Source organism: Cardiocondyla obscurior, linkage group LG11 (assembly GCF_019399895.1).
Source record: "Cardiocondyla obscurior isolate alpha-2009 linkage group LG11, Cobs3.1, whole genome shotgun sequence".
Classification (NCBI taxonomy): Eukaryota; Metazoa; Arthropoda; class Insecta; order Hymenoptera; family Formicidae; genus Cardiocondyla; species Cardiocondyla obscurior.
In genome coordinates this window covers 6,057,721-6,077,601 of record NC_091874.1, presented here as the reverse complement: position 1 = coordinate 6,077,601, position 19,881 = coordinate 6,057,721, and the positions used below count along the sequence as shown (strand labels likewise).

At 35.9% G+C, this 19,881-nt stretch overlaps 1 protein-coding gene and 1 long non-coding RNA gene across 6 annotated transcripts in view; one reads left to right on the top strand and one right to left on the bottom strand.

The window, feature by feature from the left end:
• LOC139106521 (uncharacterized) overlaps positions 1-16,938 on the top strand; it is a 71,282-nt gene extending 54,344 nt beyond the window's left edge. The window contains exon 3 of the long non-coding RNA XR_011546376.1: positions 16,649-16,938. This is a non-coding gene — a long non-coding RNA (uncharacterized lncRNA). The remainder of the gene's footprint in view (positions 1-16,648) is intronic.
• Dop2r (dopamine D2-like receptor) overlaps positions 1-19,881 on the bottom strand; it is a 190,795-nt gene that overhangs the window by 70,553 nt on the left and 100,361 nt on the right. The window lies entirely within an intron of this gene.

The following is a 19,881-nucleotide window of genomic DNA, read 5'->3' as shown; positions in this document are numbered from 1 at the left end:
TTTAAAAATAATTAATATCGCAATTTCTCTAAGTGATTGAAAAGGAAACGAACAAGTTCTTGTTTCTTTTTTCAAAATAAATTTTATACAGAAAACTTTCTGAACCGCATTTCCTTTCATCTGTTTTCATTTTTTCCACCCAATTTAAGATAAAATTTTTCTAAGCAAAAATTTTGTTTGACGGTTCCCTTTATTCACGCAACGTTAATTCGTAGACCTTTAATAATTCTCATTAAGTATTTGGAAAGAAATTAAAATTCTACCAGAGAAAGAAAAAAAAAGTGAAATTTAAATACTCTAAAATATTATAATATAATTATAAAGACTGATTAGCCGAGTATCTATGATACTCGCCCCGTGTCATAGAAGTGCAGGGTGGACCCGGGTTTAAATTTTGACATTATTTTATTTAAAAAAAAAAAAAAAAAAAAAACAATTTTGCACACTTAAAAATTAATTAATTATTTCATGCAACGTTCGGTATACGGTGTACAGTTACTACTTATTTAAGGACTGACTTAGGTTAAATTTAACTGTACTTAGAACTACGATGTTTAAACGTGTAAGAAAGTGAGGAAAAAAAAATCTTTTTTTAATTAATTAATAATAATTTTTTTTTTTTCTTACAAGTTAATTCATACGTAATATGCGAAATTATTTTATATTCTTTTACATTCAAAATGTGAAATGCAGACGGCATTATATATTATCGTTTCCATTTAAAAGTTTCTAAAACGCGCGTATATATTTAATAGATACTATATTAAACGCGTGATTCGTCTCCTCTACGTATAATAGCGAGATATTCCCGAAACGCCACGCGGTGATGAAAGCACACTAAAGGGATGCACCGCGTTGGCGAGGCAAATATTTTCACGCGACGTTCTCCTGCTTGCCGTTCCGATTTTGCCCGACTTGAAGGATTTATGCGTCGGTCGATTATCACGGTTCTGGATCCACCTGAATTCGTCCTGGAACCCCGCGCCATCGCGGCGACTGAAAATTTATGCAGCTCCAGATTATCGTTGATACTATGAGACTCGACGAAACGTGCAAAAACATCGGTATACGCCTAGGGTGGTGAAGGTTGAAGATTAATTAGACCATTGCGCAATTTAGATAACACGTCAGTTCTCGCATAAATGCGTTAATGTTAAGTACATCAATTTATTTTGAATTTTTGATAAACGAACTCAATTATTTTCTTCTGTTTAAATATTCATATACTTATTTGGTCAGTAAAAAAAAATTAAGTCAACCGATTAAATTGGAGCTTTAATATGTTTTTAGTTAAGAAACAAATAAGTGAATAAGTAGAAATGCTTACGCCACGATTGCCAGACTGCTAATTATTTTGATCGAATTTGAGTAAATTATAAGACGTGAAGTAATTGCTGGCTTAGTTTTAATGGTTGCTTTATGATCAGCACGTGCATCTTCAGCAGACAAGATTGCGAGGCAAGAAAGCGCTAGCAATTTACCGAAGTTAGTAATTTACCAGGGCTTCTTAAGATTTTTACAAAAGCTCGGTTAACGTACCAAAATTTCCGGCAAAGTGGTCTGCGCTGACGGGATCAGCAGTACCGCTTATTACTATTAGACAGGTTCGTTCACGAATTTCCGGATGATGCCGCAAGCGGTAATTTCCGCCGGCGGAAGCAGAGATCCGATTACAGCTATACATACACAAACTGGGTGACGAAAACAGAAACAGAAATGTTTCGTGAAATTCATTTATTAATCTAAAATAAAATTTCAATTTTTACAAATATATTAATTACAACAAATATAAATTTAAATTAAATTAAAAGATTATAAAAACATATAGATCGAGAGAAAGATTAATGAAATAAAATATTTAAAATGTTAGGCAACATAAGAAAGTAACAAACAATTGAAAAATCATAACGATAAAAATATTGAAAAAACGGACAAAGTAATATAATAAAACAATTATTTATTTTACGTTATATTAATAAACGATGTTATCGTGGTATTGGAATTGAAAAAGCAGATGCTCGTATTTATATACGCGAGGAAAAAAAAAAAAAAAGAAAAGAAAAAAAAAATTAGCGTGACTTTTTTTTTTCTTTGAATAATTTTCATTGTTAATGTTATTGCTGGAAATTTTAACTTTGTGTAATCTTCCTTGCGCAAATGATTTCACATTTACGCCAACTTAATTTCGTCGAGCACATTTCGTGGCTGCATTATGTTCATTCCTTTATAAGAATAAGTAATTTAACGGGCTATTAAAATGGTTACTAAAGAAAAAAAACAGGCGGTAGTTTTACTTTTTCCGCAAACATGGAGTAAAGAATTATTTCACTGGGTTACATCGCGCGGCCTGCGTCTCAACATAATTGCTCTTGCGTCGCGACCGTTTATTTAATCGTGAGAATCCCATCTCGTGTTCTAGTAATACGAAAGTGCGAATCCCGGAAATTGTACAAAGCCAATTAAAATAATATAATCCATTTTACTCGCGCCTTAAACTTTTAATCTTCACACATAACTGCATATATGAAGCAAAATAGAACACTACGCTCTTTTCATACCTTTACATTTTTTTTTTTTTTTTATTCGCTTTCCGCATTATTTATTACTTTACTTAAATACATATATTGCTTAAATCGTAACAAGCACAATATGTATAAATATTTGGCACAATAAAGAAACGCCAAACAGAATCGTTACTGAAATTATCATTGACATGAGTGATACATTTAAACTTAAATATTTAAATTAATGCATTTTGCATGCTGACATGTGCAACAAGTAAATGAAATGTTAATAATATCTATCTTTGTTTCAACGAGAGAAAATAATCTCCGCCCGTGTTATTTAACATCAGTAACGATCCACGTTATACAGCGCGAAGTTGCAATGCGCGAAGAGCAGTAATCGCAAACGAAGTACGTCAATCGGTGAGACGTGCGCGGCTCTCCCATACCATGTTTCATCAAAGTGCTTCTCTTCCGCGGGACTTGCAACAAGAAGATAAGGAGCGAAGGACGTTGTTTTAATGGATAATCCGTTTCTGTAGCAGCCAAGGTGATAGACGGTGTGTTTAATTAAAAGAAAAATCGTGACAATAGCTACCGACGACGGGCGTCGTCGTCGTCGTCGTCGTTGGAACGCTATACAGATCCAACAACCGCGTAGCATTGTCACGGAGAACTTTTGCGTCCCTTTCGAGAAACTAGCGCGTTATCTATCTCAAAGAAAGTAATTTTCTGGCTTAGCCAGCCGTTTAACGATCCGGAGATTAAAACGTCTCACTCCACCACTTTGTTTTGGCGATTATCGCAAATATCATCAATAAGTAGCGATCGCTTTGTTCGCTAAGTGTACAGGTTTCTATTTTGCTTCTTTCGCCTCTAGTGTCGCATCGTTTCTTTACGCGGCAAAAACGACGGCACCCGCACTACTCTCTACAGTAGTCTACACAAGATAACGGGCGTGATAGTTCAAGTCTGGCGTTTTTGCCAGGTGAGACTGTCATGTTCAGAAAGCCATAAAAAAAAAAGTACAATCTCCGAGGAAGAGAAATGGATGTTGTTTTAATTCGGCGTCTAGCATGTGTGTTAATCGTCATAACTATAACAAGAAATTTACGAGCGAAGTCACGGTAAAAGAAGGAATGTCTGTTTGAAATATCAAACTGCGTAAGAAATATAAATTACGCGGAGCAGGTTAATTTATCTTCGAGCTGCAAAATAATCGGTAAATAAACGACTGAAATAAACTTTTGCCGGGGCTCATTTAAATATAATTTTTTATCACGTTGCATAATTTGTAATACGTTTTTGAATTTTAAATAAGTAATTGATTTTGTTTGTTGCACATTATTCATTTTGAGTCTTATCATCTCGCGCTGCGTGCTTTATCACCGACCGGCATTTACTAACGCAAATTCGTGCAAAACACTTTAATCAGTGCCGACGAATAACCCTAAACAGCTGGTTTGCGGCTGTTTAGAAGTTTCGCGATATCAATCGATACCGTAAAGTAACGTAAATGTGATGAGCTTTCAGCTATCTGACTCGGAAGTCGTATCGCTGTCTAAACTTTTGCGGCGATCGGTCATGAAAGTGGGATCGTAGGGGATGTTTCGTAGCGAGTTCCGCGATTCAACTTTGTTTTAATTTGGGTGTTGATTAATTAGATCGCAGACAAGTTTAAATATATACCTGCGCATAGACAGAAAACATCGTGCTGTGTAAAATTTGTAAAATAATTAACATCAACGTGGCTGCCATCCAACTTGTAAATAGCTTTTCTCCTTAAATTTAGAATACGTTTTAATGTTTACGTAAATATAAATTTACTAATGGAAAACTTAGATATGCGGCAAGTATAAATTATATTAAATTAATAGCAATACCGTATTAAATTCACAAGGATCGAAAAATTGCGAGGGTAATAAGATTTAAATTCAAATTTCTACACCGGACTTATTCAATTCGCAACTGCAGTCAAAATGATAAATTCATTTCCGTCACATGGCGCGCTTTAACCTCGTTTGAGCACGCAAGAAATCTCGTTTCGATCCGCGATTGTAATGCGGCTAATTGGAAGATGGCAATTAATGTTACTGCGCATTTAATATAAATAGGACATGTAGTTTCCTGGCTGCGGAATATAGACGGACGCGCGTTTAAATTTGTCCATTTATGTCGTCTCGCGTTCTGATTCGATCGGACCGGGGGCCATAAAAACTTGCGCAGAAACGCGACGGACTAATGAGATTCACGGATGAGAGCAAACGTCGAGCCGAAGCTACGGCGAAACGGCAAAAGCGTTGCTTTTGATATCACGTACGCTCGCACGGCTCCAAATTATCCCGCCGTTAACGAGGCCGTTACGTTCTACTATAAATGTTAGCAGTGCGTGAAATTACGTTTGTATCGGTTTGCAAAGAGGTGCGATCTCAGAGGCCCCCGCGGCTATGTCGCTGCAACACGGCATATGATTTCTGTCGTCGACTCGACGGTCTGACTTCAAACTTTTAACGTATGACATTTTAATTAGCTGCGTTAATTTTTTACATTTGACGTAACGGATTCGTTACAAATTGGTCTATATTGCGAATAAAAAAGTAATTGCTTATTAATTTCACGTACAGCAACTACCTACTACATAGACAACTTGCATAATATTTCGGCGAATATTAACTTCGTAAATGCGCACGACATTGTTAATGAGTCATTAATGTTAACGACGCGTGAAATTAGCTTTACGTTGATTACAAAGAACAGAGAGTTTGCTGTTGTTATTCCGGGTGCTCTAGGAGCAACGTATATCTTGTACCGTGACAGCTTCCTCTAAACAGTCTGAACAATACTGCGTTTAAAATCGGGAATGTTTTTAAAAAATTGGGCACAAATAAAACTTACGTATTTCACTAAAAGTAAATGTCCGCTTAAAAGCCTTTTCGCATTTTATTGAACGTAACGACTAATTAAAATTTTGACATTTCGATTGATGTAAAAAATATTTTAAATCGTCTTTCTATAAATGCAGCCTGCACAAGTAACACAGTAGAAATAATTATACTATAACAAAATTGTAACAATAAAAATTTCAAACTTAAAAAAAAATTAATATACGATTTAAAGAAATTTTAATTTACCAAATGGTTAATAAAATTTATATTAAGTTATAATTTTGATTGAACATACGGTAGATATCTCTACCGCAAATTTTGTTATATTAAAAGTATAATTAATAATTGAACTATGGCAATATTTAACGTTAAACAATTAATATATACATATATATAAGTTGAAATGAGTAAAGAAAAAATATTTTTTATTTTTCTTACAAAAACGATGGAAGTTTCTATTTTTTCAAGAAGTTGTTGAGGGTTCTCGTTTTAAAAAGTAATTAAAGTTCGGTTATTGAGAAGTTTAATTTGATAGAAAATAGTTTTGAAGTAACGTTCGAAAGCCAGTAATTTAAATACAGATTTCCGAAGTTGATTGATTTTAGAATTATTATAATTTAGTTTGTGTTGGAGAGAATAAATATTCGAGTCATGCGAGATCGGAGAGGTCTCGGAAATATTGCTACTACTTTTTCTTGATTTTTACTGGGCCAACGGTTCGCTGCGCAGCTTGAAGCGATGTTTAGGCGATTTATATTTGTCTGTACCACGACGTCTTTGCGAATTTCAACATTAAACGATTTCCACACAAGACAGTTTTCTATGTACCACGCTCGCACACCGGAAGAGCTAATTTCCTGATGTCGCAAAAGAAAAAAAAAAAAAAAACTAATTAGCAAACTAATTAACAAAATATCTACGTACATAGTTATTCTCGCTTTCTCGGAGTAAACAGCACTCGTAAAATTATTACCGTGGCAGCCAATGCAGAAATGAAATTTAAAGAACGGCGAAAACACAGGCGCATTTTCACTCGGGGCAGCACGCGGTATTAGAGCCGCGATTAAATCTGGAAAGGGAAAAAAAAGAAAAAATAGCTCATCTGCGAGATTTATGCGTTTGCACTTTTGTTATGTATGTTACGTATATATCTTGAACGACCCGGCTGCAAACGATTGCGCGCAACCCCTAATTTACCCGGAGATATTGCGGTCACCACGGCGGGATTTTGCTACGCAATCGTGTATCGCCCGGGAAGCTGCGGGCCTCGTAAAGATTCGCGCGCAGGCTGTGTCCCGAGAATAAAAAAGGAACGGTGCACACACGTAGCGAGCGCGCAAGGTGGTAACAGGAATCGGAGAGAAAAATCGATGATATACAGCCGCGTGACTTAACCCAATTTTTTCGCCACCCGCTATCTGCGAAATTTATCGGCGAGATAAAGGCCCTTCGCGCCCGTCTGCGCCGTTCGTTCTATCGTCTCTCCTTATGGAACGAGGCCTTCCGCTCTCTGCGGGCGGTCGCTCTGAGTGGACGATCGAGCCGAGAGACAGAACAGCACCGACCTAATGAGAGAAAATCTGGTCTGGCTAACCTTTGAGTGCCTGCGGCCGCGTTCGCCGGACGTTTTACCGCGCGATACATTAACGGCTGGTTTCATCTACGTTGGTCAATTGCATCTCTAGTTTAACTAATGCATCCGCTGCTATTTCTAATTCCACCTACAGAGAGGAGGAAACGATTACGACTCGCGTCACGATCATTTATCGACGTTTTGGATAAGTTTTACCGCAATTTTACGGGGTTTTCTCCCCATCTTTGACGAAGAGTTAGAGGCGAGATTTCCAGCTTTATAGTTTCCGTAATTGCACATGTGTTTTCTCGTAAATGATTGCTGGCGTAGGTGTGAATTTAATGCTATAACGGTACACCGTTTTATTTTTATGGTTGTAGATATTTGTGCGAGAGATATGAGTAATCGGGATCCTTTTATTGGGCAATGATCTTCTCGTTAGCAGGCTCGTTGTTTTAACTTCTCGTACAAGTGTTACTACTTTTACGTTTATCCACTTCTCCCACTTCGTTCCACGGATTTTCGGAGCTTTCGGACTGTCGTCCTCTGCTTTCGTAAAGCTTATCGTGCCAGTATTCTCAACGAAAAGGATTTTTCCAGGAGCTATATCTCCGCGATCAGATCCCACAACAAACTCGGCCGCACATTTCGTTCTATTTTCCTTGGATCATTTCTCCCTTATATTTGCCCTACTCGTGTGCTGTTCAACTAGATTTTATCCACTGGTTACTTCTTCCTATTGTACTTATTTTATTGCCATACTAATTTATGGTGATATATTTTTATAAAATATTAATTAATATGCAACATTTAATAATATGTATAGTATAAAAGTAATATATTAATGTATATGATAGAGAATATTTGAATATTATTTTCCAAAGGAACACAAATGTAGTAAATTTAAACTGCAATTTCTTTTTTATAAACTTGCAATTTTAAAGTAACAATTCTGTACAAAAATTATTTAATCATTAAAGTCTTTCTAAACAACGTTACGTTAATAAAATTTTAATTATAACGTTTTTACACTTATATAAAAAATATATTATTTTATGAAATAAATATTTCAATTAAAATACTTTTTACACGTGTAACTCGAGATATATACTTTTATTTATTTTTTGATACAAATGTATATTTTTTAAAAAATCAAATATACTATTTTTAACGTAATTATTCGTTTCTTTTTACTTACATACATATATCCAATTTATATTTTTTACTAGAAACTTTTTTCAAAAAGAAATTGTAAGAAAACATTTCTTTTAATATACATTTTTGTGTTTTTTAATAAAAGCGTTGATAGAATATTATTATCTGTTATATTTTTATTGCCGATTTTATATTCGGTTTATGTATTTCCAATAGGTCTTATCGTATAATAAAACAAAAAAGAAAACGAGCTTTTTGTACATAAACGCGGATCTCTTTACAGCTTTTTTTTTCTTTTTCTTTTAGTCAGTGATTGCATAGTGTGAAAAAAAAATATAAGACGTTAAAAAAATTAACATAAATATACTTACTTACTTTTAAGGCAGTTATACTCGATATTTTTCGATGTCTAAAATGCAATTCTACGGAAAAATATTTTTGTCCATCCGCAACAAAATTCTTTGTTGAGTAATCATGAGGTACCGTAAAGACACTTATTGGTAGGGTTGGTCAACCATGATATTTAGAATGACATTTATGTGACGCATGTCGAAGTAGTTGCAGCGAAAAAGCTCCGTCGAAGAAACTCACGACTCAGTGACGCGCGACCTTTTCTTTTCCGAGAAAGATCAGATAACTCGCTGGTACTCTCTTTTCGCTCTGTCGCCCGAAAGTGGAATTAGTTTCTTGGTGGAGAAAGAATTCGCTGTCACTCCAATCCATGCGGGTCGCCCTTGAAAAAGTCACGCAGCCGGACGGTCACGGTAACATTCGGAATCGAGAGCGACGGAATGCTCTTTGAGTTACCAGGTCACCAGATACGAATTGCCCCGAAAACCGACAGCGTGAAATAGTCAGAGATGGGATCTTATAGTTTCGAAAGGAGCAGCGTGACCAGCGGGGGCAGGCGGGCCGCTGGTTGCATCGCGTATTCTCGCCGTGCACGTCCAGTTTGGCATTATAAAAATGCAATGAGAAGCCTGAAAGCGGCTCACCGTATCGCGGGTTTAATTCGATTTCCGTGTCCGAACGTTCGACCGGAAACTCGTAAGCTTGCAGTAAATGAGTCAACTGGGACGCAATAAAGTTCTCGATGGCACTTGACGTGGCTGGACGTTCCAAGTTCGGTGCCAACGTAGAAAGAGTAATCGCGATAAATATAGTAATTAATAAAATTGCGGTTTTCTTGCCTCTCTTGTCTCGCGCTCGTGGGAGAGAAGCTCTCCTGCAGTCCCTCGGCTTCGTAAAATGAGAGAAACGGCGCCTTCGTCGGCGCGACTAAGCTCGATATTCTACAGTAAATCTTGTCGGGGATTTCTAAGGACTTCTCGAAAGATTGGAGACGAGAAATAGGATTAAAGAAAGAGTTCGCTAATTGACTCGTTACCCGTAAAATCTTGAGATCTACAGGAAAAAGGATGAGCCTGCGCAACGATCGCGTGAGTTTTATTTTATCGAGTTTTATAGTGATATAAAGGAGCGTTCGCGTTCGTTTTCCATCAATTCGTTACCGGCGCAAAGTTACGATACTATTTATCACGTTGCAGTTGTTCAGTTTGCAACGTGATAATTTCTGTATCGTTTATATGTATACACTGTACGCGTATAACTCAATACTTTGTTTAAACGCATGTCGAAGTGTATCATACATTTCGCTCATATCAATTTGAAGGAAACAAAATGAACAGTCTTTTGTAATTGTTTGAATGTTTGAGTTTGTTAAAACAATTTTCAGTAACGAAAAATAAGGGGTTGCATATTAAAGAAAAGATTTGCAATCATAAAATGATTGGTACGATAAATTGACGATGCCATCAATCCTACGAGCGTTCTTTTTAACTATGAATTATTTTGGGACAATCCATTAGCGGGTTATTGAGACGAGATAGTAAAAAAAAATATATATATATTTTATCTCCCCTTTAATCAAATAATCTTTTCCTCGTCGGTAACCGCAATAAAAATACAGTTACACGCGAAACGACACGCGATAAAAGTTAAAAATTTGTCTATGCTCTCTAAATAAGCAAATGTTTTGTTCTTAATATTTAATGTTGAGAGCAAGGAACCACCGGATTTTATTGCCTTCCAGTACCTTTCTGAAATTTTTACGAGGCCCGACTATGTTTGGATATAACCACTCAGGTTTTTTATGTACAATCGAGGGTCAACGAATAATCATAGTATCGAAATCTAAAAGAACACGGGAAAGTAGGATCTACGAATGAAAATCGTAAAATTTAAACTTGCAAAAATAATTCGTCAAAGATAAAAGAATAATAATAATTTTAAAAAATAATAAAATAAGTCTGTGTATGTGCGTGAAATAATTATATGTATTGTACATATGCATATACCTACATACATACACATTCAAGTATCGAATTAATTTGCTGTGCTATATTATTCTTGGGTTAATGGCGATTTATTGGTGCGTGGATCTTTCATTCACATTATAAATCCTATGCATGTATAATGAAGTAATTACACTGCCTTTCATCATTATCGCACGTTGCATTAAAATGCCAAAAATACAAATATCGGAGAGAGATATTGCAGTAACGGAATGAAGTCGTTAAAGTAGAGCATATAATTTCTTTTTACGTTACATTAATAATATTAATAAAATTCTATAAAATTATTATTTTTAACATTAATGTTGCACCACTTTGATTACTTTCAATTTTATTCACGTAATACACCATGTCGATATCATAGAATATTATACGGAACTATTACGTAATAGTTTATCAGATTGAACCTATTACTTGCTCATTCCAAAACGTTAACACTTTAAATTGTTATTTTTTGTGATTTTAAAATTACCATCAAAATAAGACGATATTTTTCGAGTGTTAGATACACAAAGAACAGCGACTGTAACGATAGCTCATGAAAAGAGAAGTATTGACTTTCTGTGCAGGCGGTTGCACGGGCGGTGTATTTGGTCTCGAAATCTTATTATCCCAGTTGTCGGAGTTCAAAATTAAATCCTGCCGTTTCGCTTTGATTCGTGGAACGTAAACCATTCTATCTTTTTGAAAACCTCGAATCCTTATTTGCGCTGCAATCGCTGTTAATTTGTTCTGAAGAGTGCAATGTACAACATTGTTTGTAAATTTGCTTTAACAGATTTATATACAGGTGAGATAATAAACATTAAAATAGAAGATTATTTTATTAAATATTACAAATTTTTACAGCGCAAAGCTTTGTTAAATATATCTTGAACATTTAAACTAATATTTAAACTATGACGGGGAAAATATATTTTATTCATTCTCTATTTTCTATCATTTTTATTATAGTATACTTTGTTTTTTATTGAAAACCAGCGCAACTGTTCTCATGATTATGAATGTTTTATTATAAAAAAAAAAGAAGTAATTTAACATTCGTGAAATATGTACGTGCACCTAATTAGTAGTAATTTATAATTTTATTAATGAAACATTGCATTGATTTAAAAAGAACTCTCGCATCAGTTATATTATACGTTATTCTTAGTTAAAGAAATTAATATTTCTTGTTAAATGACTCGCACAAGAAACGCATTGCCGAGTAACCGACATCCTTTTCGCATATTGTCCTCGCTTCCGACATGAGTATCTGTCTGATGACATGATGTCTCTTTCAGTATTGAATAAGAAAACCGGAAATTTGCAGATTCACAGAGGTCGAAGCACGAGAAACTGCGCTATGAACAACGTTTGCTCTCTTCCGTTCTCGTACGCGTTTCCACTCTAAAGTGGCTCCTTGATCCACGTTTCTACGATTTGAGAAAGTCGGGCTGGGAAATTCAATCTGGTGATAGATTCGCGTGCACATGGTTGCGGGTCAACGACGTACCATCAGAAGGAACGAAAGAGATTGAACATTGGGGCAAAGCGTAGTCGAGTAAAGTAACTTTATCCTAATTTGTATAACGTTTTCCAACTTGCGTATCCATTCAAGAAAATACTCATTTGCTTAATATCCCCACGAATTTAATTTTACAAATTACCGTTGTTTATAATAATGTAAATACAGCGAAATTATTAAGTTACCTCAAGGAATGTCGTATAACTTGGCTACGCTCGTTTAATTACGCAGAAGTAATTTATTTTGCGCAATAATTATATTTCTAATTATTCTTTTAAATGCATTATTAAAATACGATAGCTTCGAGCGTGAGTTTTGAGCAGCATTTAAATATAAGTACGAACAGATTTATCGCGTAGCGTCATGCTGAAATATAGAGCTAGCTCAATCGGTTGGAAAATAAATATATCGCGTAACACGTCGCAGCGGATTGGGACAGCGGCGCGTTTGCCGTCTGAATTTTTATTCGGAGTCGGGCATGCATAATCAAGTGCTTCACGTGAAGCACCCCGCTACGGCAAATCGATAGTCTTCCCTTTCGTTCGATTCGAGAGCCTGGACTGCTTGCGGAACACGGCGGGGAAGTTAAAGCGCGATAGCTAAGAGAATGATAGCGCGTTCCGAGAGAATTCCAATTAATTGTTTTCGTTGTCGTATTAAATTTTTTTTATCCCAGTCAAATTAATGTAGTCGTGAATTTCAATTAAAACTCTCGATAAAAGGATACGCCTCGTGCAAGACATTGACAAGATATATTCCGTTAATTGATAATGCAGCTACATGCATTGAACAAGCTGTCACGAATCGATGAGGATTTCGATTAGTGATAGAGTTTACAAAAGCGACCGAGCATGATTCAATGCAGATTCTCAAAGCTCTTTATGCTTGACTGATCCGCGAATTTCCGGTTCTCTTATTCAGTGCCAAAGATCGTCATATCTTCACGGATATTGAGACGGATATCGGACATGCAGCCTAATGGAGAAAGACCATGGCGCAATATCCGATGGTTTACGAAGGACCAGAGAGAGAGAGAGAGATACAGATAGGATGAGAAAATATGGGAGGGGGGGAGGGAGTTGTTAGCCGCAAATTCAATACCCAGTGGGCTTTGTTTCGCCGGCCAGGATAAATTAGCAGCCGTGCAGAACGCGATGCGGCGAACTTGTTCACGACCAACTTCGGTCTCGCGTAACAAAGTGCGGACTAGACCAGGTTGCGACGGGTTCACAAGTAAGTAGTCCGCAGCCTCGGCACCAGGAAGTAACTACAGTTACTAGAACTATCGGGGCGTCTTAGCGGGAGTGGATTGATCCCTCTGTTACTATGCGAGAGCGCGCGGGTGACAGCATCGTTATGTTTAGGATGGCGGAAGTTCAGTCTGATAACTTGTCCCGATCAGTATTACAGGAGATATTAGGAGCACAATTGCTACTAATGATTCACCATCCATCTTAACGTTCACGAATTTCGAGATTTTGCGTCATCGCTGATAGAAATACGATAATTTTGATCGTTTAAACATCGTGCTGTTACACGTTAAATATAATAAATTTTTCATTTATGATAATGTAAAGTTAATTAAATTTGTTTAAAAAACAAACATTTAAACTTATTTTAATGCTGTATAAAAATATTTATGTAAATTAAAATTGTGAAAAATCGGAACAAATTTTTCAGAGTTTTAAAGGCAATCAAAGCTAATCAGTTTCAACGTGATTATCGCGATTGAATAGTGATCAATGACTATCGGTCATGTTCACGGTCGCTATCGTAGCTCGTATCATTCGTGTCGGTTCGATCAATACCGTGTACGAATTGCAGTTCGGCAGCGTACCGTGCTTGATTCTGCATGATGTACGACGTTAAACAGAATTATGGGGACGAGCTTCGTAGATTCTCGTAAAGATATCATTTTCCGGATGGTACGCTTGCTATATCTCACTACGGACGAATTAGTGTGTATCACTAAACTTCCAGATGGACAACTTCGTTTGCGGCTAAGAGTCTGCTCGCGGAACACCGAGTTTCTAAAAGTAACAGAAACGGGTGCACCGATATGCCCGGGGCGCGTCGCGGAGTAACTTTAGTCGGAAGTTTTAGCTGAAACTCATATGTGCTCGACGAGAAGATGTGCTTTAACCCGGAAAGACTCTCTTTCTTCACTAAATGCATTAAACAACTACTAGCGACCCGCTCTATCCGCTATTAATCTAACGAAAAAAAAAAAAAATTTGTAAAATTTTTTTCAACTCTGCTATAAATATGGTAGAAGCGAGGGGAGTAAAATAAAATTTACGTAAACCTGCGTAAAAGAAAGACGAGAGAGAGAAAGTGTGAGAAAGAATTTTTATTCGCAAACCGTCAGGAAAGTAATTACAGACGTAAGTCGATGAAGTAACTATCTTCTTTAACTATCTTAACGGCTGTAAACTGGATGTAAATTGAGTTCCCGCCCGAAAGTTCGATTGCAGTATTGTCGCGAGCTGAGTCACATGGTTTTGATCGTTCGAGCAAGCGGCATCCAAGTCATTCGCGGGTCTCTCGTGCAGGATTACATTTACGACAATGCCTTGCTCATATTTACCTTAGCTTAAGTACTCAAAGCGTCTTCATTGCGTTCCGCCAATTTGTACGCGTGCAGCTCTGCAAACTCGGCAACATTTCGGCGATAATTCGAGCGCGTAATTGCTTTTTTTTTTATTATTTTAATTAATTAATAAAGCACCTCACGTGTATGAAGACGAGCTTTGTTAGAGAAGATAAAGGGGGAGAGGAAGTGGCGTACTTAAAATAGCGCTTGCGCGCATACGCGATTATATTCCGCGACGATGGAACGAGGACAATGCAGCGAAAATTCCTCTCTGCGCAGTCCTTTTAGAAACGTTATACCGTGAAATAAGGGAGACGTACGCGCGTTACTCGCATTTCTTCCGTGTACCACAAAGCGGACGCGTTCTACAGGTGCGACTTGTTCTTTCAAGTTCTCCTTCAAAATTAAACATTGCAAGCATGTTATTTTGCGCATGTCAAGACAGTTGACGTTGTTTGAGAAACGAAACAAGCTTGCTTCTTTACACAACTCGAGACCACTCGAGGCGAAATTTCATCGTCTCGACGAGTTAAAAATGTAAATCTGGATCACAGTTGCGTTAAGATATTCGACTGCTTCATTTATCCCCTAAGTTTGTCGCGAAGAACTTGTTGCTTGTCTGTCACCTTCTAATTAATCATGCCTTCAAGTTCACTAGAACTATCCGAGAGCTGTGCATATATCCTTCCTGTCTTAGCATTGTTTTAGGAATGAGAAATTAATTTAAACGATATTTTTATAATGATTAATTAAACATTAAATAAGGCATTTAATTACCGCGACATTTAGAATTCCACGTTTATTTGCCCGAGTTCATAAGCGAATCTTCGTGCATTGCTATGCATGAATTAACAAATTAGTTGGAAATAGAATAGCTCGAGAATAGAGTAACTAGAATATTAGACTTATGGAGGATACGGAAGTACGCGTACGTACGGACCGAATAACGGCAGTGGCAGGTGTAAACGGCGGAGCACAATGAAAATTGGATTATTAAGTTCTCAGTTAGGGATCCCTTTCACGGTATTGAGTTAGCAGACTTCAGGAAGTCAGCCAGCCGGCAGATAGGAGGAGCGAACGAAAAAGCAATAAAGACGAGGGGCAGAGGGGGTGGGAGAAAAGAGGGGGGGTATGGCGAAACAAAGGGATAATAGTGCAACCTGCTGGTAGTAACACTAACTGGGACTTGTTTCGGCGGATAGAAGCAGAGAGTGTGCACGATGACAAGACTGACGGAATACGTAATTCACGTTACGTGCGATAAGATTCTTCCATCTGTTATAAACGCTTACATTACGGCAGCAGTGGAAACGACTGCCGACACGAAATCACGATTACAATTTGTCTTTCCACGTGAAACTTTTGAGAGACGTACGTTAGCCAAGCTGTCATATATCAAAACACAGGAGAAATTACGTTTGTATAAATAATGAGGGGATTTCCGGAAAATATTTGGCTCATAAAAGTGAAGTCGACCCGGCGCGCCGTATATTTCAATATACGTATAGATTTACATATTTTATGCGACGCGAGTAAGGGCAGCCATGTATCAGCATAACAAGTGTAGATTTGAACTGTGCTTGCAACTGCATACGTGCAGATGCGTTTGAATTTATCATACGACCATATACAAATTTGCTGTGTGCTTTTAACTCGTATACACGTATACGACGCACGCATTTTCTCAGCAAACTATTCTCTGGTACAATTTAGGACGAACAATGTTACTGCTGAGGATCAATGGTTGGAAAGCTCGGCATTGTCGAGATTCCGTATTAAAATTCTGAAGTAAAAAGTCAAAGCTTTTTTTAATAAATAAAACATAAAAGTACAACAAGCAATTACTTTTTACGCCAGAGGGAAAGCAATTGTATTATAAAAAACAATTGCAATAGTAACTTATAACTTACAGTAAAAAAAATTTCTAAATTATTTTATTACAAGACATTTAGTTAAAGTATTAAAAAAAATAATTGGTTTTATAACTTTATTGAGTCTTAAATATTAATTATTTATTGAACACATTTTACTATTCCTATGCGGTTTATTAAATTATATATATATTTTTTTGTTACAGATCGACGCAGCTGCATCTACTGTTGTCAACGAGGTCGGGGTGTTCGCGAGTGACTTGTGCGCGGAAGGACTTGACACATCCCATCTGAGAGGAGGAGCAGGCTCGGGACGGGCATCCTGCATCGGCGGAGCAACTCTTAGGTGAGCATAAATTTTTTGCATAAAACTTTTATTAAATAAAAACTATTACTTTATTTTTATTAATTTTATTAAAACTAATTTATATGTCTACATTAATTTTTTTTTTTTTATGTTACAGTCACCGGCAGAACTCATCAACTCCGCTGTATGCAGATTGGTAAGTCGCATGACTTTTTTTTCATAATTTATAATATAGGTCTCTAAAAAAATAGTACGCGCATGGTTTTTTCTTGAAAATAAAAAGAGTATTTAATTTATTTTTTATAAGATTAACGTTAGCGAATTACTTTTCCAGTTTTTCTTTAAGAAAAAGAGGGAGTAAGAAAGAGACTTTTCGTTAATTTTTAATAGATTTAGTGTACTTTACTGTTGCTTCGGTTGTAGAAATTTGTTGGCGAAAACTTGTTAAAGCTTGTTTATACGGAAAACCTGATTTTAAAGTAAAAGCCTTCGTAAAGGATGCACTGGGGCAATTTTAAAAACTCACGTAATATCTATGAAACTTTTGCTGTGCAAAATATTTAAATGATTCTTACCATATCATATTTAAGATTGGAATTTCAATATTCAAGTTTACTCATACTTATCAGCGTGTGTTCTAGAAAAAGATTCAAGCGAAATAGCAGTTAACCTTACAATTATTAAAGTTACTGTACAAAACTTTGCAAAACTTATAATGAATATCATTTATTACGAGTTTCAATAAACAACATTTAACGCTAATAAACGAAAAATATTACAAAAACGCATTAGGTATTTTATTGCATATTTTATAGTTTAAAGAGAGAGAAAGAATTTATATTTTTATGTTTTGCAGTTTAAGTATGAAAAATCATGATTAGTGAGATAAAATCTTTCTGTTAAAAATATCTTATAAGTGTGTAATTAAAACAGATTATAGTCCAGTTTTATCTTTAATTATTTTATAATGTGTAATAATACTGAAACTGTTGCATTAGAAAGATTACAAATTTTAATTAGAGAACAAATTTAAGTTTTTGCGGAGATAAATATCTTATCACTAATTTTTATACATATTTTAAAAAGCGTACTAAGTATACCGAATCGATGAAAATAAAAAGTGCACATTTTTCTAAAAGTTTCTTAATTTTAATGCATTTTTTAAGGTATATAGTTTTTATAATATTACAAATTTAAATAAGATTTTTAACGAGAATCTTTTAGATACTCCAGTTTAAGTAGTTATCCCACTGTCGCGCGGCCACAGATTCTTTACGTAACATAAATCACGACTTCTTATAACTTTCGTTTCTAATTTCTAGTAAAATTGCAAAATAAATCTTAATAAAAATTATGCAGGAATAATGACTGACTAACTGACTGACTGCGTTTAAAAGTAATAAATACTTTTAGGTCGTTTTCAATAATCACTCCCATTTTTTTTCATTTCTCTAGATTTAAAATTAGATCTTTCTTTTATTATTTAATATAATTTTCGATCTTAAAGGATAAAGCAATTTACTTTTAATACTCGGGATTGCATGTGAGCCGTGTATACGATTGGAAAATATACAGGGTGTCCCAGATCAGTGGACGATGCCGAAAATGATAGGTAGATTTAATCGAATTAAAACGAAAAGTCCTGTACCATTTTGAAAAATTCTCAATAGTTTTCAAGAAAAAAATTAATTTATGTACGCGTAAGAGCGACGAGGAAGCGTGGGCTGAGTGAGCGCGACAGACGACGGTGCCATTTCTAGTCATTCGTCTGTCGCGCTCACTCACGCGCAGCTTTCTTGTCGCTCTTACGCTTATAAATTTTATATATTTTAATTTTTTCTCGAAAACTATTGAGAATTTTTCAAAATGGTAAAGGACTTTTCGATTAAATCTACCTATTATTTACGGCATCGTCCACTGATCTGGGACACCCTGTATATGTATCGACGTAGCAGAGCCAGAAAGCATTTATGACTAATAATAGAAATTGTGATTACTATGATAGAACGAGACATTCGTATTCGTTATAACAAGCATACATTCGTTAATGTCACGCGATGCTATTACGTGGTAAACGGCATTCACTTTTTAAATCCGCGCGTTTTCGAATGCCGATACAACGCGACATCGATGCGACAGGAATCCTTGCGAAATACTCATTGATAGATTGTGCCTAGCACGATAACTCGCATATTGCCAGAGACAGAAAAGTCGGTTAGCTGGATGACTGCTGCAAAAGTTCCTTGATATTTTATTCATAGGCGAACTTGTGTCATAAAAGCAATCCCCGTGCTCCCGTTCCTTCTCTTCTTCTATTCTTCTTGCCGCGGTTTCGTCGCCCTTACTTATTTTTCGCATTTCTATTAACTTGGACTTAATGCATGCAAGAAGATACGTTAGTAAGTGAGATAAATTGCCCCATTAAATCTTTCGTTATTTCAACAATGCACACTATGCACATATGTATACATTATATACGCATTTACGTTTGATACCGTTATACAATTTAGCAATCTAACAGTTTCCCATTTAATTTCATTAATTAAAAAAAAAAAAAAAAAAAAAAAAAACAAAAAATAAAACCAAAAAATAAAACGCTTGCAGTATATACATGAAAAACGCGGTTCCGATTTACTAATGGGATTACTGCTACTAAATTACCGAAATCATAAATGTACCGAAAGATCATGACTTCCGCCGTGTAACTTACGCGAAACGGACGATCAAGGATCGGTGACGCATCGCATTGACCCATTCGCTAACTGGGCAAAACACCAGCCAACATCGGAACTTTCGACGCTTCCATTACACCCGATTTAACTTGAGAGCTATCTATCACGCCAATTTTATATGCGTTATATGTATATTGAAATTTGATATATATATTTTGAAAGTACATATATGCATATATTACTTTCTAGAGAAATATTTAGAATATAAATACGTATTCAGGTATAAAAAAAAAAAATTACAATTATCGTTGAAGCTTCAATTTTCAAGATAACTAATGGAATTAAGTCAATGCATTCATTATTTAAAATGGGAGCGGCATATTTCTAGTAGAATCCAAGTAAACACCATCGTAATAGTGAGTAGCAGCTTCCACCGTGTTCGATTTGTAACTATAGCTAT